This window comes from Myotis davidii, unplaced genomic scaffold (genome assembly GCF_000327345.1).
Source record: "Myotis davidii unplaced genomic scaffold, ASM32734v1 scaffold1673, whole genome shotgun sequence".
Lineage (NCBI taxonomy): Eukaryota > Metazoa > Chordata > Mammalia > Chiroptera > Vespertilionidae > Myotis > Myotis davidii.
This window is the reverse complement of record NW_006284850.1, coordinates 555,617-561,535: the sequence shown is the minus strand read 5'-3', so window position 1 is coordinate 561,535 and position 5,919 is coordinate 555,617. Positions and strand designations below refer to the sequence as shown.

The 5,919-nt window shown below is 37.7% G+C and overlaps 1 protein-coding gene and 1 pseudogene across 1 annotated transcript in view; one reads left to right on the top strand and one right to left on the bottom strand.

Annotated features, from left to right (window-relative positions):
• Window positions 1-5,919, bottom strand: part of EFHC2 (EF-hand domain (C-terminal) containing 2) — a 151,981-nt gene that overhangs the window by 46,803 nt on the left and 99,259 nt on the right. The gene's annotated exons all lie outside the window — the stretch shown is intronic.
• On the top strand, window positions 4,377-4,870 carry LOC107181744 (annotated as a pseudogene).

The window sequence follows — 5,919 nt, the reverse complement described above, 5'->3', positions numbered from 1 at the left end:
CTTAAAACAAGCCAACACTGGTTTTGCTCAGGGGATAGAGCATAGGCCTGAGGACTCAAGGGTCCCGGGTTCGATTCCAGTCAAGGACATGTACCTTGGTTGCAGGCACATCCCCAGTGGGGAGTGTGCAGAGGCAGCTGATCGATGTTTCTCTCTCATCGATGTTTCCAACTCTCTATCCCTTTCCCTTCCTCTCTGTAAAAAATCAATAAAACATATATTTTTAAAAAATATATCATATATTGATTGAAAACAGAAAGTTACCAAAGGATATATACAGTGTTGTGCCACTGTGAACATTTTTAAGAACACAAAACAATATAAATCATTTATGGATATGCATATGGAAAAAATCAAGTATGGGGATTATATACACATCTTGATAATGGTAAGTGAAAGAGATTTGGGACGAGGGCTTTAGTTATATATCCACTTCTTACTTATCTTTTTTAAAGAAAGATAAAAAGAAAATGTAAAAAATGTTAACATTTCCTAATTCTGTAAATTTTAGTCTTTAAAATTTTTCACTATTACAATTTCGTCTAAGTTGAAAAGAGAAAATATCAGATTTGGAATCAAACAGACTTAGGTCTGAATCCTGGCTCTGCCCTTAATTAGCTGTGTGACCTTGTGCTAACTAATGAGTTTGCCTTAAAGGCTTATTTTAAGGATGAAATGAGGTTTTATGTAAGTGTCCAACACAACCTCAAAGACTAATAGTAAAGTGTTCTAGGTGGGAAAGATTGAGACCTATGAGAAAGTCTAGGCCTGCTGGCTAGAAGTGTTATATGCAGCAGTGTTTTCCAAAATTTTTGAATTTTTTCTTATTGATTTGAGAGAGAGAAAGGAAGAGGGGGAGAGAGAAACATTATCGATCAGCTGCTTCCCGCACACACCCCAATCTAGGATCCAGCCTGCAAGCTGGGCATCAAACCAGGTTGTGCCCTGATCAGGAATCAAACCAGCGACCTTTTGGTGCACAGGACAATCAACTGAGCCACCTCCGCCAGGACTGTTTTCCAAAATTTTTTTATCACTCTTCCATTAAAAATGTTTTTGAGCTGTCACCCTCGTATATTACTTAATAATATGCTTATAGTATTGTACTTTTATATATAATAAAATATATAAAAAATAATATTAAAGATTAGCCCTAACTGGTTTGGCTCAGTGGATAGAGCGTCGGCCTGCGGACTGAAGGGTCCCAGGTTCAACTCCTGTCAAGGGCATGTACCTTGGTTGTGGGCACATCCCCAGTAGGGGGGGTGCAGGAGGCAGCTGAATTGTTTCTCTCTCATCAGTGTTTCAAACTCTCTATCCTTCTCCCTTCCTCTCTGTAAAAAAATCAGTAAAATATATTTTTAAAAAAACATGTAAAATATGTTTTTTTAAAAAAAAGATTTAAAAAGATAAATGTAAATCATGGAAAAATAAATATGAATAATGGAAAAGACCATGGTCCCTTATAATATAAAATAAAGTGATCAAGCCACCATTGCAGGCAGGCAACTCATTCTATAAGGCTTCATGAAAATAGATGCAAAAACTTTAAACAACATTTTAGTATATCAAATACAACCATATATAAAAGAAAAATAACATAATGACCAAGTGGAGTTTATCCCAGAAATGCAAGGATTATCATTCAAAAATCAATCAATATAAATTACCATATTAACAAACCTGAACAGAAAACCAATATAATCATCACAATAGATATAGCAAAAGGGCTGGATATAAAATCTAACACTTAACAATGTAGGAACAGAAAGGAACTTCCTCAATCTGATAAAAATTCTTAACTAACAGTACACTTAGTGTTGAAAGATCGAATGTCTTCCCCCTAATTTAAGAAACAAGAGAACAATTTTATCTCTCACCTCCTCTATTTAACACTGTACTGACATTTCTTAAAATAAAACAAGAAAAAAATCCAGTTTAGAAATAAAAAAAGTAAAACTGCTTTTATTCACAGACAATATGAGTGTCAATGTAGAATAAAAAGAAAGTCACTAGGGCAAATAGGTGAGTTTAACAATGTAGCAGGATATCAGATCAATATATAAATATCATACTTGAAATATACAATTGGAAACTGAGATTAAAAACAATACAATTTATCATAATACTCTCCAGGTCCCTCCATGTTGTCTCAAAGGGTAATAGATCCTTCTTTTTCACAACTGCATAGTATTCCATTGTGTGAATGTACCACAGTTTTTTTATCCACTCATCTACTGATGGGCACTTGGGCTGTGTCCAGATCTTTATTATGCTAAGCAAAATAAGCCAGTCAGAGAAAGATAAATATCACATGATCTCACTTATATGTGGAATCTAATGAACAAAATAAACTGATCAATAAAATAGAACCAGAGACATGGAAGCATGGAACAGACTGACAAATCTCTGAAAGAAAGGGTGAGGGATGGGATGAGATTAACCAAGGGACTTATATGCACATATGCATTGCCAATGGACACAGACAATAGGATGGTGAAGGCCTGGGGTGGGGCGGGAACCAGGTGGAGGGGGGCAATGGGAGAAATAAGGGGAGATATCTGTAATACTCTCGACAATAAAGATTTACAAAGTATCAAAAATATGAAACGTTCAGGAATATATCTGATAAGAGATGTGCAAGATCTGCTACCTGAAAGCTATAAAATATTTCTGAGACAAATTAATTCCCAAATAAATGAAGAAATATCAGAAGACTCAATACTGTTGACAAATTTATCTATAGATTCAATGCAAATGTCATCAAAATCCCAGTTGGGTTTGCTGTAGAAATTGACAGGCTGATTCCAAAGTTCAAAAGGAAATACCAGTATAGCAAATTTAACTTTGAAAAAGAATAAAGCTGGAGGGCTACATTACCTGATTTTAAGACTTATTGTAAAGATACAGCAATCAAGAAAATGTGTATCAGTGATAAGATAGACAAATAGATCAATGGAACAGAATAGAGTCCAGAATGGGCCCATTCATATATGGACAAATGATTTTTAACAACAGTTCAAAGGCAATTCAGTGGAAAAAGCATAGGTTTTTTTCAACAAAAGGTGCAGAAAAAGTTAGATATCTACATATAAACAAACAAAACTTTAACTCATACCTTATACCACAAACAAAAAATTAACTCAAGGTGGACATAGACCTGAATGTAAAACCTAAAAATATAATTCCTCTAGAAGAAAACATAGAAAACCTTTGTGGCCTTGAATTAATGAAAGATTCCTTAGATACAAGATGAAAAGCATGATCCACAAAAGCAAAAACTAATAAATTTGACTTAATCTGAATTTAAAACTTTTACTCTTCAAAAACCCTTTTAAGGAAATAAAATCACAAGCCACTTACAAACAGAAAATATTTGGCAATCATCTATCTGATGAGAAAATGTATCCAGAATATATAAAGAATTCTCACACTCAGAAACAAAATAACTCAAAAAATGGGCAAAGGACTTGAACAGAAGGTTCATCAAAGAAGATTTATAGATGGCAAATAAGCTCATGAAAAACCACAATGAGAAACTACTACACATCTATTAGACTGTCTAAAATTAAACTGACAGACCATACCAAGAGTAGTAAGTAAGCATGTGGAGGAGCTGAAATTCTCAAAGACTCTTGGTAAAAATGAAAAATGATACAGTTGCTTTAAAAAACAATTTGGGAAGTAAAAATCTGAATGAAAAATCAACAACTCTTCTTAGATCCATCGAAGAAGTGAGGATGAATCACTGCCCCAAAATTAAAAAGGCAGAGGGGCAGCTACAGAGAGTCATGACTTACAGGAGCAGAAACCTACAAGCAGAAATCTCCATGGGAACTGGAGTAGGAAAATCTGAGCTGTAACTGACAAAATTCTGGAGGCTCAGTGTAGACAAATCTAAGAGATAAAAACTCCAAGGGAAGGCAGTCACCAAGGGGACCCCCCCACACACACTTGTGAGTTTTATTTCCAGAAACTCAATCAGGTTCTCACAGATAATACTAAGAAAAGTCCCCTCTGGCTTCTGGCACGGAGAGGCAGAAAGTAACCATTTTGAAGTATGCCAGAATGCCCAGTCTGTGTGGCTCAGTGGTTGAGGGTCAACCTATGAACCCGGAGGTCACAGTTTGATTCTCAGTAAGGGCACATGCCAGGGTTGCGAGCTGGATCCCCAGTGTGGGGCGTGCAGGAGGCAGCCGATCCATGATTCTCTCTCATCATTGATGTTTCCATCTCTCTCTCCCTTTCCCTTCTTCTCTAAAATCAATAAAAATGTATTTTTTTTAAAAGAAATATGCCATAACATTCTGTTCTTAACAAGGCCTGCCCTCAAGACAAGCTATTTTAGGCCTTGCAGACGCTGCCCATGCCCAGCCATGATCAACCCCACCTTGTTCTTTGGCATTACCATCCAGGAGAGCCCTTGGGCCACATCTCCTTTGAGCTGTTTGCAGACAAAGTTCCAAAGACAGCAGAAAAATTTTGTGCTCTGATCACTGGGGAGAACGGATTTGGCTATAAAGGTTCCTGCTTCCACAGAATAATTCTAGGATTTATGTACCAAAGTGGTGACTTCACATGCCATCATGGCATGGGTGGCAAGTCCACCTATGGGGAGAAATGTGATGATGATCATTTCATCCTGAAGCATACAGGTCTTGGCATCTTGTCCATAGCAAATGTTGGACCCAACACTAGGGGTTCCCAGTTTTTCATCTGTACTGCCAAAACTGAATGGTTGGATGATGAGCCTGTGGTCTTTGGCAAGGTGAAGGAAGGCATGAATATTGTGGAAGCCATGGAGCGCTTTGGGTCCAGGAATGGCAAGAGAAGCAAGAAGATCACCATGGCTGACTTTGGAGAACTCTAATACATTTGTCTCGTTTTATCTTAAGCACCAGACCATTTCCTCTGTAGCTCAGGAGAGCACCCTTTAACCCCCATCTGCTTAGAGTATCTTATGATCTTTGCATTCCTGTTTCAGTTCATTGGGTTCCATGTTTTTCTTATCCCCGTCCCCATCTAGCTGGATTGCAGAGTAAAGTTTATGATAATGCAATAAGAGCTAAACAACAACAACACACAAAAAAGAGATAAATTATATTACCAGCATCTAACCTATTGGGCTAGCCTTTACTAGAGGCTACCTGACCTGGGGCAAGGGAATTACTCAACTATAGCTCCCCTGAGCCTTCCATGTGGGGAAGGGAAATACCTAAATCTAGCTCCCTCCAGCCATCCTGTCCCACCGAGGGGGGTGGGGGAAGATTGAAAGTTCCTTCTGAAGTTCACAAACAAGGGACAAAGGCACACTAAATGATGAAGACCTAATCTTAGCAATAGAGAATCCCCTTACCTCACACCTTAACACCACATCACTAAAAGTCTAGTTACCAGAGTTTATTTTATACAGTATATCATGTCTGGCTTTCAACAGAAAATTACAAGGCATACTTAAAGAAAAAAAAAACAGTTTGAAGATACAGAGCAAGCATCAGAACCTCAGAATGAGACTCAGATATTGCAAGGGTGTTGTAATTATCACGCTGTGGACTTAAAATAGTTAATATGCAAAGGGCTCTAGTGCAAAAAAGTAGACAGAATGAAAGAACTGATGGATAAGGTAAGAAAAGAGATGAAAAGTGTTAGAAATTAAAAAAAAAAAAAACACAACAACACTTCTATCAACTGAGTTACCAACTGCACATGGTTTCTCCATACGGCCTGGGCTCCTTCATAGCCTGGCAGCCTCAGGGCTCCAAAAGCAAGTGTCACAGCAGACAATGCAGGAGCTGAATCGTCTTTTCTGACCTGTCCTCCGAAGTCACACAGTGTCACTCTGTGACATCCTATTGGTTACATGAGAATCACAAGGCACTCAAGATTTAAGGGGAAATAACACAGACCCCACCCTCATTG